Below are 18,195 nucleotides of genomic sequence, written 5' to 3'. Positions count from 1 at the left end.
GGCCTCTCGCCGCCCCTGAGCCTCTGGCCTGGACCCCAGTTCTGTATGCACAAATAAATAAATCTTTAAAAAAAAATACAGTTTACCACTATGCTGAAGGGCAGAAGAACCACCAAAAAAAAATGCTATTTGCTAAAAGATATCTGGGAAGCAGCAACAGATACATTGCCATTCAAAGCCAAATCATTTTGTTGTCTGTGACGTAAAAAGGCAGCAAGCTCAGATAGGAGAACCATAGTCATTATTCAAAGGTCAGACTTGAAAAGCAGACTCTGTTGTTTCTTCTTCTAGCTCCCATATGTCTAGAGGACCATGTGGGTGGCAGGGGGAGCCAGAAATCTCACTGTCAAAAAAAATTTTTTAAGTGATTTTCTACAACTTGACTTGGATTCGTTTCTGAATGACAAGATTCCTGTCTTCAAGGAGCTCTTAGTCTAAGAAAATAAGCCAGGAAAATCATACAGAGCCCACATCTGTCTTGCTGTTTAGCTCAAAGTAATCATTCCATAAATGTCATCCAGACAATTGGATGAATGAATGTGTGAACTGAGGAGTAAAGAATGAACAATGAACTTTGAAAGGAAATTCTATAGAGTTACTATTTGGAAAAATGGAGGTGACAACTTGAAAACTTTTTTTTAAACAATGTAATATTTTATTTTTACATCATTTTATGTGTTTTTTCATCTCAGTTGTAATCCCCGTGGACTTCCCATCACCAAATCATCCATGAACTTGAAAACTTTTAACAGAATAACTTAGAGTCAAGCATCTACTTCCATTAGAAATGTAAATACTAAAATTCAGACCACAGGCGTGGTTAAGTTACACTACAATATCATGAAGATATACTTTGTGTTAAATAATTTATCATAACATTTGAAATCATTTTGATTTATTTTTACAAAAACACCTTGGAAGTAATATTTAAACTTTTCCTTTTGTTGATAGTGAACCATATACATCAGTAAAAATATTTGTCCCAACACACATCCTACAGATGTGGCCATGTGAGATAGGAGCACAGATTTTTAATTAAATCATCTGGTTTCCAGCTCATCCACATATTCATGTTATTACTTTGGGAATCCTTGAAGCTCCCATGAGCTGCAGTTTTCTCATCTACAAACCAAGGCCACTAACTCTCACAACATTATAGGAACTCTGTGAAGGCGCCTAGTAGGATGTAAGACTCTATAATAATGTAAGTTATTCTGAGGTGTAGACATAATGTCCTCGTGCTCCAATACTTACATTTTAGGCATTTTAGTGTAGAGATTCACACCGGAATGTTGGTTACCATCTGACAACGTTGAACTTAAAGATGGTAATATGAGAGTCCTCAAAGTTATTAAAAGTTCTAACATGGCAGTCAAAGAGATTATAAGGTTCGAGTCTTGACTCTCTTTCTATGATACTACTCTTTCAAAGACTTCTCTAGACTTCACTTCTATTTGCCAGGCCACATGGCACGTCCCATGCATTGCTCTGGTTTGCAGTATTTAGAGTGTAGTTGTTTCACTGATATGCCCTCATAGCATTTGACTAGCACCAAAGTTGTTGGAATCTTTGCTTTAATGTAATGATCAGTCCTACTAAACTGTTAAATGACCGTTTCATTTTAGAGAATTATTATCTTACTACATGTACATCAGTTCACTATCCCCTAAAATACAACTATGTTTAAGGGCACTCAGCAAGCCACAGCCATTTTCTGTATGTTGGATGAGGTTGTAAAGGTGTCACCAAATGTTCAAATCAGATTATTATGGAAGCACAATCCTATCTCCAAGAGGGAAGACAAGTATTAAGAACAAGCTTAGGAAAAAGACATTTTGTAGATGTATTAAAATAGAAAACATAAGCTGATTAGGCAAAGTTCCAAAGATTCATTAGTTTATTAAAGTAGATTGAAATGAATGTTTGAGAGATTTAAATAAATTAACCTTTAATGAGTACCCAGGGGCCAAGGAAAAAGAATGACAGAGGATTAGGAGTATTTTGTCTGATTGTTGCATAATGCACACTGATTAGTTTTTTTCTGAATGCTCATTGCTGTATAACAATACTAATAAATAAAAAGATTATATTTTAAATATCTCTAGATTGTAATTGCTGCTCGCTCTTATGTGTACACAAATACCGTGGTTGGATTTAATAGTAGTTCCTATAACTTTGGCAGAAGGAGACAGGAATTTTGTCATTACATCATTACATTTTGAAATATCTCATATGTGAGCAAAGCTTTGGACAATTAGGGTAATTTATTCCTAACATGCTGGACATGCTTTTAGCATTTCAACATTAAATTTTTATTCTGAACTTCCAAACTTGTGCTTTAAATAATATTTTTGATAACAAGTTACTTAGAAGATATATTGGTTTTAAAATATCTCATTAAGAAAAAACCTTTTGTGTGCTTCTATACAAGTTCTGGTATATAATTAGCAAAATTCTTACGTGATTTTTTTTTTTTTTTGGGAACCAGTGTTGGAAATGATTTGATTTGGAGGAAAAGGTGTTACAACTGCAGTACTACAAAGTCACTTACTGACAGTTACTAACTTTTGTGTATGTGCTCCTAGGAAGGCGTTCTTCCAGGCCTCCCTCCTCTCATTTATCCATCCGTTTTCCTGAGTTGTTTATCAGGTTTCTATTAATGTCTTTCACTAGAGTTTTGTTATGTTGTTGTTAAACTCCAAGTTTAGAGATCACTTAGTTCACCTTTCATTTCTCAGATGAGGAAATCCCAGTGAAAAATGACTTGTCCAAGTTTGATGAAAGAACAGAGATCAGAGCCTGTGTCTGTGTGGCCTGCCAACTCACTACACTTAATTGTGTTTTTGCATGTTCTTTACATTTGACCAGGTTCTTCCTAAAGTTCAATGGAATCCTTGAGGAATAGGTGAGAAGTTTGCTAAAGGCAAAACACATTAAAGACTGATTTTATTAAATGTAGTCTTGTAGATGCTTCATGACAGTTGAACATAAAGTGAAGTGATGAGTGATGTACTTGAGGGCAGAGGTAAGTGGCCTGCCACCCTGAGGGTTATGAGATGTGAGATCAGTCTCTAAAGACAGTTTGGAATCATTCTTTGGTAATAAGAAGCTAGAAAAAGATCACAGATCATGACCAAGTACGGTTCATCATAGGGGCCTGCAGATGGCTCCATATTTGCAGATCAGTTGGTGTAATTCACCATGTCGACATACAGAAAGAAAAATATAACAGATACAGACACTCCATATCCTGTTTATAATAAAAACTCTCCATCGCTTGGAGATAGAAGGAGCACACCTCAATGTAATAATGGCTGTATATGACAAACCCACAGCTAACAGTGATCTCACCAGTGAAAATCCACCAAGATCTGGTACAAGACAAAGATGTCCATTCTCACCAGTACTATTCAGCATAGTATTGGAAGTCCTAGCTAGAACATTTAGATTAAGAGAAATATATAAAAGGAATCCAAATTGGGAAAGAAGTAAAATAGGGTAGTATGTAGAGATGAGAAAATGTACTATATGTGAAAAATAGTGAAACATGATATAAGATAATGCATAATTTTAAAATATCAGTACTAAAAAGAATTTTTTAAAAAAGAGAGCAGGTAACAATATTCCTGACATATTTTAGCTGGTATCTCCAGCAAGGAAAGGGACACACTGGTAGAATTATAATTTGCCTACATTTTATCCAAGACTTAACAATTTTATACAATAACCCTTCTGATCAGTCTATCCATCTTTCCCCTAAAAGCATTATAAACTGGACAAGTTTATATGTCTAACCTTATTATAACGCATATCCTGTATATTGTAAGTAATGAGTAAATAAGCATACCCACTAAGTGTTAGGTAGCTTTAACTTAAAAAACAAAACAAAACAAAAAAAACAGACCCCTTTGGGCAGTGGCTAATAGTTTGCACCATTTGGAGCAGTCATTTTCAGTTTCTGGATGCATATTACAGGCACCCATTAGCTTTTTTTTTTTTTAAGTATTGGAATGTTTATTTCTCTCTTATTTATAGTAGCCAGAAGGCAACATATTAGAGGCAGCCTAAATATCTCACCCCCATTAGCTTTTAAATACCAGATGCTTCTGTGCTCTGTGCTTAACATTGTGGGTGCTCCGGTGGTAGATGCACTATGGTAACTACACCTGAAGGAGAAGACCCTATACTTCCGAAATACTAACAGCATTGTAAACCAATGGTACTTCAATTAAAAAATAAATAAATATTATAATAAAAGCTAGGTTCTCACTGGTCACTGTGACCAATGAAATTAGAATTTCTGGGAGTAAGATTCAGGCATTGGTATTTTTCAAAGTTCTCCAGGCAGTATTACTATGTAACCAGTGGTAAGACTCACTGCCTTGAAATTTCAGTCTCTTCTGGGTCACTCCTAAGAAATCTATGAATCAGGGACTGGGTTGAGGTAGGAAGCAACTGGTGAAAAGCAGAATGTGAGCTACTTCTAGCACTGCTCGCCTTGTAGCAGATCAGATTTGAGTCACATGTGTATCAGAAATCAACTGTGTTTTAGAAGCCCAAAGGGGGTGTCTTGAAATGGTTTGCTGTGCTACTGCTATGTGCTCAGCTCAAGCATCCACCCAGGAAACCAGGCTGCCTGGTCAGGTCTTCATTGCTATTTTTTTCTTTTTCCTACCATCTACCCATGCAAGTGCCCAATTTCCAGGAAATTCTGAGCTCAACATTGGTCAAGACTATAAATTTACCAATTAAAATCGGTTTTCAGGGATGCATGTTCCCAAAATAAAAAGGTGGGGGTAGCGAGGGCTCATAAATCAAACAATCACAATGGAAATGGATTCAGTTAGAGAGGGAGTGAAAGTTGAAATGATTTTCCAAACATGAGTAACATCAGAATCCCGGTGCTCTCAGTTGGACTGAGAAAATGTTTAAGTCTTTTCCACTCCTAGATTCTTCTTGAAGGCAGTTTGGGAAGTCCTTAGGCTTTCATGCCTTGACTTTACTTTGTACAACAGCTTCCTTTACTGATTAATTAGACTCATTGTGTTGTACACTTGTGCCTCTGTACTGACTAGAACTCTTAGGTGTAAAAATGGGTGCAGTGTTTAAGGCCCCTCTCCCACAATGTAGCTTGAGGCCATCTCCTTACAATGCTATTTTGTTGCAGAGAAACTCTTATGTCAAAAAGCTTCCTGGACCTGGAATTGACTTTGACTATGACATTCTTTTCAACTCAGTCTATCCCTTAACACCTCTTAGGAGCCCCTGTTTGCTCTGTCAATTGTTTGTCTCAAAACATCTGCCTGAAATGAATTTACTTCAAAGTTAAAGATGATTAGAGTGCTTCCTCTCTGGGAGGCAATTACATTCCTGTATTCTTTGGCAGGGAGAAAAACAATGTAGCATTAATTTTTCCAAGCTTTCTTTGAGTATGTCTAAATGGAGAATTGTCAGCTTAATCCAACATACTATAATAACCACAAGACAACTACTATTAAAATGCAGGATTTTCTAATAAGACCATTTTGAGGAGCTGTTTGTAAGCAGGTGAAAGGAGGGAGAACTATGAAGGGAGAAAGAGAAAGAATCTATTAAGTATTCCTGATCTTTAAAGACACTTTTGTCAGTGAATGCTGTAGACAAAATAAACCAAATCAGAAACCTATTATTGAAATGTTTTTTCTGCCTCTTTAGCCCAATAGTATGTTATCCTGCCTCTTAGACTATTACACTTTATCTGTTTTCTGGATGAATTGATATCTTCTGACAGGCTTTGTTAAGTGTACATAGTAAAGGTCAAGTGTAAACCATTTGCAACCATTTGCTGGTGTTTCCTGGCAGGCTTTATGTCAATAGAGATTGGAAGAGGTTTTACTTTGCAGTTTAGCTTGTGGATAGTCTTCCAATGGATTGTGCTTTTTCTCAGAGTGAAGCTCATAAACCTTGCAAGATTTTCAGGGCTGTGAGTTTTGAATGGAGTCATCTCAGACTCTTCTCTTTTCCCTCAACTTCCAGATCCAATCAAGCACCAAATACAGATGATCGTGCTTTGGGGATCTCTCTGAAATCCATTCACTTCTTCCTACCTATTGGCACTGATTGAGGTGACAGTATTGACATCTGCTCACTGTATCACTGTGGCATTCTAACTATGTCTTTGCCTCTGATGCCTTCTCACCTCTCATGCATCCTTCATCCTGCCAGCAGAATTAACTTTCCAAGGAATAGATCAGATGTTGACAACCCTCTATCCATAATACACATATCCACATAATATCCATATCCACATACACAAACCCACAAACATCCAGAACGAACCCCAAGGTCCTTCAATGAATGCTCTGGTTAAAAAACAAATAAATAAAAATCTCTTTGTCTCTCTGTACTTACTCATGTAGAGAGAGCTTGTGGAAATTAGAAAATTTTCACCGAAGAGGTAACGTTTGATCAGGGTTTCACAGGTTGAGTAAAATCTCTCCAGGTTGAGAAAAGGGGAAATGGTAGCTCAGGCAGAGGAAATGGTTTGTACAGAGCATAGAATAAAAAACCCAGAAACAAATTCACACATATACTGCTAGTTGTTCTTCAACCTGGATGCCAAGAATGCACAATGGGAAAAAGATTATCTTATCTCTTTAGCAAACAGTGTTGAAAAAACTGCATGTCCACATGCAAGAGTGAACTTGGACTCTTAGCTTACACAATATGTAAAAATCAACCCAAAGTGAATTAAAGTTTAAATGTAAGGCCTGAAACTGTAAAATTCCTAGAAGAAAATCTCAGGGAAAAGCACTGTGACATTGACCTTTGCAGTGGTTTTATAAGACACCAAAAGCACAGGCATGTATTATTGCATCAAGCTAAAAACACTGTATAGCACAGCAAAGAAACAACACGGGGAAAAGGAACCTACAGAATAGAAGAAAATAAGATATTAATTCTAAAATATATAAGCAATTCAATAGCACAGAACAAAACAAAACTCTGATAATTAAAAAAATTGGCAAAGCATTTGAATAGATGTTTTTCTAAAGAAGATATGCAAAAGACCAACAGGTATATAAAAAGTTGCTTAAAATCATTAATCATTGGGAAATAACACTCAAACCTAGGAGGATAACTATTTTTAAAAAATAAAAGATGGCAAGTGTTGGTGATGATGTGGAGTAATTAGGATCCTTGAACACTCTTGGTTGGAATGCAGAATGGTACAGCTACTATGGAGAACATATGGTGGCGCCTCAAAAAATTAGAAATCAAACTATCATGTGTTATAATCTTGCATTACTTAATCACAGGCATGTGTTCTGAGAAGTGTGTTATTAGACACTTTTGTTATTGTGTGAACATTGTAGAGTATAATTACACAAACCTAGATCAGTTAGCCAACCACACATCTAGGCTATAAATATCACAGTCATATTTGTCCTCTTTAATTGAAACATCATGGGATGCATTACTGGATAGGATTCCCACATGGAGAAACTAACAAAAAAAAAATTAACAACCAGGATCTCTAAAAGATATTAGCACCCAGGATTCATTGGTGCACTAATCACACTAGTCAAGATATGGAAACAATCCAAATGTCCAACAGATGGATGGATAAATAATATATAGACATACAATGGAATATTATTAGGTCTTTTAAAAAGAAAGAATTTCTGCCACATGCAGGAATATTTCACTTACGCTAAGTGAAATAAGCCATCATAGAAGGACAACTCTTTCACTTAGCCAAGGCATCTAAGATAGCCGGACTCCTAGTACCAGAGAGTAGAACAATGGTTACCAGTAGTGGAAGGCCGGAAGTGGGGGTGAAAAATTGCTATTCAGTAAGCATCAAATTTGAATTGTGCTCCACGAATAAGTTCCAGAGAACTGCTGTACAGCAGCATGCATATAGTTAGCAATACTATATCATACACTTAAAATGGTGATTAGAGGGTAGATGTCATGTTGAGTGTTGTTATCATTTAAAAAATGGGCGTTTTTAAAAAGGAGATTACAGAGACATGGAAAGGCATAGCATGTTTGAAGAATTTGAGAAGTTCATTGTAAAAAAATAGGGTACTTGGTGGGGGAAGTGGCAAGAGAGGAAGCTGATACAATAATTTGAGTTAGATTTTCTCTGTGTGTATCTGCCTGTCTTTTTGGTTGTGACCTGCTGGAGGGAAGAAACCGTGTCTTATCCAGTCCTGAAGTCCTAGGGCCTGCCTAGCAGACTGTCAGGCACACAGAAATGTTGGAATTAATTGAATGAATAAGGAGAGAGACTATCTGTCAATGTTAATTAATTGATTCATTCATTCCAGTACATAGTGAATACCTCAGTTAGACTCTAAACTGAAGCAAAATCAGATCCTATTTATTCTTTCATACAACAACAATAGTAAATCTTGTTTCAAACACAGATTAGTTATTCTTATTTATTTATTTATTTGCAGCCTTTTTCCATTACAGGCATGTTGTCCTCTCAAAGAGTAGATTCTAGTTTTCTTTGTAGTAGATTTGACTTCAGCCTAGGAATAGCTCTAAAGGAGTTAATCGCTTGTCAACACCCTGTATTGATACTCCTAAGGTGGAATTGTTATTGGGGCGGGATAAATCTATAAAGATGCATTATCATATTACCGGAATCTCTGTCTTCTCCCGTGTGTTTAATTTCACAGCCAACAGCAGAGTTGTTTATCATACATTCTTGAAAAATGAGTCCAAATGGGGATCCAAGATTAGGAATGCAGAAAGCATAACCCCAGAACATTAATGATACAGTATAGCAAAATTAATGGTTTGGGGGAAAGGAGGGAGGTTACAAATTTTGAACATGTAAACGAAGATTTACTGTATTTATGTAGTTCTATCTTTAGGGAATGCTAAATTACAAACTCATCATTGGTTAATTAGGAGATAATTAAAATTGTAGCATAGTGATTGGATAAATAGTTAATGAAGGCTGAATGAACGAAGAAAGGAAATCTAGGGAAATTAGTGTGTACATTTTGGAAAAACAAAGCTATAAATGGTATTCATGCAGTACATCAGTCTTAAAAGATAGCAATACCCTTTTTGCATTCATTGATAAGATTAACTCTCCAAACACCGAAGGAGTTTCAGCTCTCACTTGCCTCTTCAAAGGATCTTACACTGAAATGCAGATTATCTGACTTCTACTTCAATTTTCACTCACTTGAAGTGAAATTATTTTGCTGAGTCTTGTTTACAACTTATTTATCGGAGTCTTAAGAATCTATTAGTGGAAATTGGTGTGTTCTGTAGTAACTGTTCTTACTAAAAGGGCTGGCTCAGCCTAGGCTCCTGATCAGATCCAGCTGACTAGCGAGTTTTCAAAACCAGTAGAGTGGTTTCTTCAGGAAGAACTATGCTTGCTTTTGATAATGACTTCAGCTTTATGAAATCAATCAGCCTGAAGGGAAGATCTCATTACAGATCTGACAAGATAGACTCCAATTTCAATAGCAGAATAACTCTCTGTCCTCAGGCACAGAAATCTGCAATTATTTATTTTATTTAGACAGGCACCCATAACACAGTATCTCTGGGGACAATCTCAGGTAAGTATGAAACAGATAATCTAATGGTCAGTGCGTTAGGAACCTGCCTTGTGCCTGTCACACAAGGGGAAAATTTGTTAACGGGAATTGCAGTGTGCCTACAGCCAGCTCAGAGCAGGTTCTGATGAATCACCATCTTTCTAATCCCCTTACCCCAAAGATGTAGAGAGAAAGGTAGTTGCTATAACTGTTCCTACGGCTAAACTACAGGACAGTAAGACTTTCTCTTCCCATTTCCTCTGAAGACTGCCAGACCTTATCCTAAGGAAAATGATAGATCACCCATCTGCCATCTGTCACTTTGAACTGTTCTATAAAATCAACATTTTTTTAAACTTCATATTTATTGAGGAATGTGATTCTTTACTGTGCTTCCCAAGCCTTAAATTGTGCAGGGGAAAAGAACCCTGAAGAGTTCTTCCTCTTGAAGTTGAATAAGTATTTTGCTTTTCTGCTCACAGAACTGAAACACCTTAACAGATTTAGTTCAGACTTTTCTCAAATAATTCACCTTTACCAGGCCTGGGAGATGTCAGCCTCACAGGAAAAGCACAGAGAAAATTCTGAGTGTAGGAAAATAAGAATTTTGAGAGAAATAGCCCTCTGTTCCAGCTTTAGTGTCACAGTTAGCAGTGTTCTAATAACATAGCACCGTCTGAATGCGAGTGTCATTAACGCATTGGGTGGAGGTGTTTCAGTTGTAAGGGGGAAGTGTGCTTCTTTCTTGTTGGAAAGTTCAAGGTGGTGACAAATACGGTCTCCCCAAAATTGTGCAAGTGAAGAGCAGTCACTGACTACTGCCAGCCTTATTTATTAATGATTTACTTTGATTACTGTGTATTATCTGCAAGAAAGATGCAAAGCTCGCATCTTCCAAGTCATAAAGAGGATGGAATCTGGGGGCCTAAGAATCAAACCTCAAATTTTTAAATTCTATTTTGAGGCAAAGATCTGTAAATCCTCAGTTGGTTTAGAAGGGCACTAATTCTGATTTAGTGTCTAATATGTTCTACACCCTAAACATATATTCTCACACTTAATTTTCCAGAATAGCACTGATGGGTAAAACTTTCTGCCTGGTGCGGGGCAGTAGCCACCAGCCGCGAGTCACCATTGGGCTTGTGAAATGTGACTGGCCCAACTGAAGAGCTGAGTTTTTCATTTTACTTCCTTTTGCTTTCTTTGACCTTGTATTTACATGGCTGCATGTGGCTGATGGGGGCTGGATGGGACAGCACTTCTCAAGGCATGACCTTTTCTTGACTGTGGCTTGTAAAGCAGGAGTCTGTAACCTGGCGTACACAGGACTATTAAAAGAAGTAACATAGATAGGGGTTTCCTTAATGGTGTTTTCTTATATTGTTAGGGGAAAGGATGTTCTGAGAAAACTCCCAAAATAGTTTTTATGGATTCCACCTCCACTCCAGACACCAAAGAGAGCCAAGACACCAAGAGCTACAAATCTCATAATGTCATCACTACTGAAGGGAGGATGCTGGGACCTGAGAGTGGAGTTAAGCAGCCAGGCTTGTCATATAACCAGACATGTGGGCCTTGGGGTTTCTTGGTTGTTGCCGGCTCTCAGTGTGCTATTGGGTTTCCTCCTCAGCAGAAGTAGTAGGACACAATCACCAAATTATCTCCCTCTTTTCTCCCTCGTAAGTTATTCATTTCTTCATTTCCCTTCTTTTGTAAATAAACTCTTTATTAACCTTTTGTGTGTGCCTATAGATGAGCCTTATGATAAGTCCCTTTTAGGACATGGGTGAGGACCCACAGTCAGCCCAACCCATTTCATATCAGTGTTGCCCTGTAACGACAGTGTTAGTGGAAGGACTGTCTTAGCTCTTGGGGGCAAATGAAGTTATGCAGAGTGGATCATAGTCTTCCACTCTACCCCAAGGAGTCTTCTAGGATCCTTGGATGGACAGGATACCAGAAATGCAGAAGGAACCCCAAAACATTTCTTCTTCCTTTCATATCAGCCCCAGCATCTGGTCTAGATGGTCAGTCTCACATCCAGAGTGGGAAACATAGCTATTGTGCCCAAAGTTGATGCTGAGTTGAGTTCAGTACACATTTTGGAGTGCTGATAATTGTGTGGGGGCACTGTGCCACACATGGAACAGGGGAGCAGAAGGGAGAGTAAAATAAGACTGAGATGGATGCACATAAAGAGTGTCCTCAAAGTGTTTAAACTTGGTGGTGAGTTAAGGCAGGAGGGAAGGGAAAATAAGACAAATTCCCAAAGAATTGTAACATAATGGTGTATTATAAAAGGCACAGGGGAAGTCTATGGATTAAGATCTGAGGAAGATTAAGAATAGTGGTTTAGACACTGATTGAAAAAGATACTTGTACCCCCATGTTTATTGCTGCTTTATTTACAATTGGAAAAACATGGAAGCAGCCCAAATGCCCAAAAGTAGATGACTGGATAAAAAAGATGAGGTACTGGCCCTCCCTGGTGGCGCAGCGGGTTAAAGCGCAGCACTAAGAAGCTTAAGCCACTTCCGCATGAGTTCGATTCCCGCCTGCCCCCGGAGGAGACCACATGGCGCGGCAGACCTCTCCTGACCCGCCCGCTGCTCCCCTCAGCAGTGTGCTTCGTTGATCTGCCTGTTCTGCACCCCACTCTGTCTCTGGTGAATCCTCTCACCCTCCGCATCTCTGGCCTGTACCCCAGTTCTGTATGAATAAATAAATAAATCTTAAAAAAAAAAAAAAAAGATGAGGTACATATATACAATGGAATATTACTCAGCAACCAAAAAAGAGAAACACATGTCTTTTGCAGCAACTTGGATGGAGCTGGAAAAGATCATGCTTAGTGAGATAAGCCAGAAAGAGAAAGAAAAATACCAGATGGTTTCACTCATAGCAGGAGTATAATGGACCAGGCGAGAAAATAACAAAAATAATGAACAACCATATACCAGAGACATTTTGTGGGGGTGGAGTGGGGAATGGGATCAAAAACGGGGGTGGGGGGGAAGGGAGGGAAATGCACGGGACTATGGTGGTGGCATATGGGTGATTTGGTGGTGGGAAACCCGCAGGGATTACAATCGAGATGGAAAAGAAAATGTGCAAAATGATATAAAAATAAACTTTTGTAATAATATAAAAAAAAGGAATAGTGGTTTAGAAGTTTAGAATTTTAAAAGCTCAAGTGCCTTGTTCTACTGCTTGTTAGCTCCATGACCTTGGGAAGTGTACTTAAAACATTGTGCATTTCCCTTTCTTCATTGTAAACTGGGAATAGTATCTAGACTGTAGAGTAGTATCTCTGTAAAGCAGGCACATTCTGAGCGGGCAGTGAATGGTACTTCCCTGGTGGCTGTACTCTTGTGCAAACGTTTTGTGTCCGGTGGAGGTGGATAAGGAAAAGCATCAGGAAGAAGTAGCATCTGCCATAAACCCTAACGGAAGTGCAGTGTTCTGAAGGTTGGGAATCAAGAAGAAGGTGGAGGAGCAGCAGCAGGTCACAAAGACGTGGTGGTCAGAAAGTACCGGCGTGAATTTTAAGTGCTAGGTAATCCCATTTTTTTAGTGTCATTCTCATCCACTCACATGGGTGAGAGCAGCAGCATCAGGGAGCTTGTTAGATGAGCACACCACAACCCAGACTTACTGAACCAAAATCTGCATTTCATAAGATTCCCAGGGAAACCCGGGGCCCAAGAAGTGTTAAGGTAGAAGACAGGTTGGGGCATAGTAGGAAGCAAGGCTTGGAAAGGACCAGATGTTTGGGGTGTCACTCGAAGTCCCTGAAGGATCACTGTCAATGAAAATCTGCCTGTGAGCATTATCAGACCTTGAAAAGGGGGACGCACGCATGCTCTGTTTTCTCTCTTCTGTCTGCTACCATGCAAGCCAGCCAGCCCCTTAGCAAGAGAGGACCATGCCCCTTTTCTTTGTGACTTGCCTTCCCTCATCCGGTAATCTTTTGTAATTACCCTGCTTCAGCTAAGCCAGTTATACACAACGTTGGACTCACAGAATTGACAAAGTAGGCTTCATGTGTTTGACATCAGCTAAGGCTTGGAACAAGAAGTGTTCCTTGGTTTTGGCTACTAACCCCTGTGGCTGGGGAGTGATACTGCAGTCCAGCTCTTTTACACCTTATAAATATTCCTTCAGAAGTAGCCCGTGGAGCAGTTTGGGTGGTGAGAGCTGAAAATGTGGTGTCAGAGGTTTCAGACCTAGACTGAGGAAGGAGTGAATGGAGGCTCCCCAAGATGAACAAATGGCGCCAAAACACCAGCCTGCTCGTTAAGGGCCTGGTCATTATCCTAACTTCCTAGTTAGTTAGTTCAAATGGTTTGAATGAAAAACTAATTTGGAGACTCTCCTCTCCTTTCCCTCACCCAGAATCCCAGATCTGATTTTAAACAATTAGAAAATAGGACTCAAAGTGTAAATTTGTTTTATAGACAAATTATTCTGTTGTCAAAAACTCATATTCTATTTTTTTGACACAACTGTCTGTCTGGAGATTGCTGCCTTGAATTGAATTTATCAGGTTTCTCAGAATGTAACCATTTTCTTATAAAGGAAACTAATCCAGGGAAGATAATGTGTTTCTGTACCACCTAAGTCTGTGGGCCACAGCTGCAAATAAGAACTAGCAGGGCCCCACCGGGTCACCTTTTGGTCCTTTATCCTGGGGCAATCATTAAAAGTGTTAGATTGCATCATGAAGGTTAGTCCTCATTTGACCTGATAGTGGAAAGCTCTGTGAAGTGAATTGTGACCATAACTACTACAGCAGCTGAGCACAAAGAGATCATTGATCTTCTTTCACAAGAATCATGAAAATTCTTCAGTGTTTTCCTCAAAGCTCAGGAAACATTTGCATCTTTATGGCAGACATCCTTGCGTAGAAAGTCTTGACCTGCAGATTGGAGGATTCACTGGAACCGCTCTTCATCCTGAGATGCTTGATCTCCTGGTTCCACAGGATAAGAAATGTCTTTCTCCAAAGACTCCACCCCCACCCTTCCCTTGTGTGTGTCCTTTTTAAAGGAGACTCCTGTGTGATAGGGAGACAGAAAAACTATTTTGAGACAACACAAAATAGCAGCTGGTCAGCTGTCTAAACCAGTCTCCTGGGTTTTAGATGAGATTACAAGATAGCAGGAAGCTCTATCATTAAGGCCTATTACCTGTTTTCCTTTTATTTTATCAATTTGTGCTTTCCATTCGACAAGCTGTACATTTTGTGGTGTTTGGCAGTGAGCAGACAAGATGTAAGGAGGAATGAATGAGCAAAGTTCAAGTTTTATTAAATTCATCCTCCGAATAAAAGGGCAAGGGCTATAAGAAACATATTACTGGAAAGTTTCTGATTTTCCTCTGTTAGTTGTCTGTGACTCCCTCATTTGATTTCTTGTAGTGATTGTCAGTAGAACCCTTAAAAAGTTAGACTTCCCATGTGCTCATTTTAGGGACAATAAGAAAGTTGACAATTACACAAAATGCATCCTGCTTCACAGGCAGTTTGGAGGAGATAAAAGCAACCCTAATAGAACAAATGATAGTTTTTAGAAGGGTAAGCTGATCCTGGAGGGGCATAAGTCTGGCCTCCAGACTAAGAAGCGCTCCTTTCCCCTCCATGTTTAGGTCAGGAATTCTATAGATGAGGTTCCACACTGCATAGAAGAATGAACTAGGATGGCTCCAAAAGATTATTCCTAGTTTAATATTCCCCAGTTTCATCGTGTCCAGTTAAAAATTGGGAAATGCAAAAAAAAAAAAAATTGGGAAATGCTTCCATAAGAGACTTAAAGATAAATTCTCTAATTTGGATGAGAATCACAATATTGTAATTGCTCATAGTTTATATGTGTCATAACTGAAATTTTAGCAACAAGATTTTTTTAATTTAAAGGTGCAGTTTTCTTTTTAACACTGACATTGTTTTAATAGGACTGTTTTACTTAAAATAGCAGCAGACATGGATCATAAATACATGACACAGAAAAAGATCTGCAAGCATTTACTGATTTATTGGTTTATTTACTGCTGGCTTACGGTAGGAATAAAACAATACAATAAAGTAGATAGGCCTCACCACTGTGTCTTAGGACTTTGCTATTTCTATAACCCTTGCTTTCAAACCACATATCTTTAGGGACTGCATTGTGTCCTGGATATAATATAAAATGTGGATTTGTATTCAGTGAATCGGCTTACACAGTGTGATATCTCTCGTTGATATGAGATCTTTCCCTGGAAGAAAGAAGGCCTGAGATGGTGCCCTGAATTATCAGGATTTTCGCATATCTTGATCACATATGAGGAGGCTACGGAGAGAGTACTCAAATCTCACTCTTAATTCTCTGCCCCACAGACATCTGTACATTAGTGTGAGGGACAAAATACCTAAATCCCTAAAGTTATCATCTGGGACTAAACAAAAGGCAGGCTTGATTATAATCCAATGCCTATTACGAAATGCCTTTAGTTTGTCAGATTTTTCCCCCCTGAACTTCAACTTTTACAAGAAGGTATAAACAACAATGGAAAGATTCAATAAGGAAAGCAAGGTATATTCATGGATCAGGACAAATTCAGCCTAGTCTTCTCACATTGTGCATTGACAATTCAGAAATTAAAAATAGAAACCCAAAGTTGTAACAACAGTAGCAGTTAATATTTACTGAGCATCTGCTCTATGCCAGATGTGGTGCAGGGTGTTTTACATACATGATCTCCTTTAATCATTTTAACAGTTCAGTAAGTTAGATGCTGTTATCAGCCGCCTTCTATAGACCATGAGCTCTGTAAAATCCAGTTTTCTACTTTAAAAGGCAGTGATATGGACTAATGTATTATTCTGTAAAATTACCAAGAGCAAAACAAAACAAGTACATTTTTTTTCTGATTAACCATCATTAATCAGAACCTGCTAAATCCCTGAGCATTCCATTTACTCAGGATTTCACCATCTTGCAATATAGTACGCAAATGACAGAGATGCATTTAAAACTTGATTATTCTAAGAAATGTTGATACAGTCAGTAATCAGAACTTTGAAGTTGGGGCATTAGCTCTTCATTATCATCTGTCAAGTCTTTAAGTGCATAAGTTCCTAAGAATGAGTCACATATTCCTATCCTATTGAGTATTAATTTATTCACTCAACCAATGCCCACTCTGTTCCAGGCATCAGACATGGTGATGGGCACAGAGCAGGTAGCAGAGGGAGAGGAGCAGGAGCAGGGGGAGGGGGATGGAGCGGGACAGGAGCAGGCAGTGAGAGGGAGAAGGAGGAAACAGCTGCAACAAAAGGGAGAAGAGAGGGAAAGAGAGAAAGAGCTGAGATCCTCCTTAGAAAAACTTAAGAATTTGCAGGGGAAAAAGTTAGGTTATGTTTTATTTTTTTTATTCCAATCTATTATTTATTTGAAACCTGTATGTCTGTATATGTACATATTTAGACAGAATAATAGTGTGTATGCTCATTTATAACCTGCTCTTGAAGTTTGCATTATAGTGATTATTTTTCCATGTCAATGAATATTCTTTCCATTTATTTTTATATTGCAATATCTTTAGTTTGCAGCCCTATATATGACTTATGACTCACATAAATTAATAAGGTGATCTGATCATGATTCTGTATTTTTGTTTGCCTTTGCAACAACCTTATGCAATGTTATCATTCTCTTTTACACATGATGAAACTAGTACTAGGGGAGATTACATGAATTACCCAAAGCTACTCAGCTAGTAAAGGACAGAGAACCAATATTTAAGCCCTAATCTACCAGGCTTAGAGGCACTACTGCTTCCACCAGGCCATTCTATCTCCCATGGAATTTATTTTGATCAGTGTGAAACTGCAGAAAGAAATGCCAAGAAAATTTTGGGTAATATACTAATCTTTGACTCTCTGGGACCATTCGAGTGCCAGAAAGATCTTACTTTGAAAATGATACCCAAATGTAGTCTGTGAAAATCACCTCGATCATAACTGAGTATTTCCGAATACACTGCTCTGGATATTCATATCTTTATTTCTAGTCATGGCACCGATTTAATAGGACATGGATATGATGCAGTGAGCGGTGGACTCAAGATCCAGAAGCAAGTTTTCATCCTTTCACTTAGTTACTCAGTTGATGCAAGGAAGGAATGTTTGACAAGTCCCAGAAGACATTTAATGGAAGCGTTCCAAATGGAGTCTGATTGCTGGAGAAATGGCACTTGTTATTCAGGCTGAAAACATTAGCCTAGGGATGCTTTTTATTAAAACAATAATGTAAAAACGTCATTTTGTTAGAGCCTTAGCATGCTTTGTACTGAAACTTCATTGACCTTTAACTGACTGGATTCCAAGCCTTTTACTGACATCTCACAACATTGCCTCAAGAATTCTATAGCTGCAGGCCCTAGAAAAATTGAGGGTTAAAGAATGAGCCCTGAGAGGCCAACTTGATTTCTCTTTTGATAGGATTAGAGAACCGGTAGATAAAAGGCTTAGGAGAGTCACCTAACTTTGGACTTTAACAAAGCTTCGGATTCAGCATTTCATGAAGTTTTAATTGAAACATTTGAAATTCCAAGTGCTGCTGAGGAGTTAAGAAACTCTCTCTGCTGGTCCCTCACTGAC

General features: G+C 38.4%; 1 protein-coding gene across 10 annotated transcripts in view; it reads left to right on the top strand.

Moving 5' to 3' along the window:
• Positions 1-18,195, top strand: part of ENOX2 (ecto-NOX disulfide-thiol exchanger 2) — a 237,387-nt gene that overhangs the window by 83,296 nt on the left and 135,896 nt on the right. The window lies entirely within an intron of this gene.

The sequence above is a fragment of the Condylura cristata genome, unplaced genomic scaffold, assembly GCF_000260355.1.
Source record: "Condylura cristata isolate star-nosed mole 26May11 unplaced genomic scaffold, ConCri1.0 scaffold00019, whole genome shotgun sequence".
Lineage (NCBI taxonomy): Eukaryota > Metazoa > Chordata > Mammalia > Eulipotyphla > Talpidae > Condylura > Condylura cristata.
This window is presented reverse-complemented; position numbering and strand designations above follow the sequence as displayed.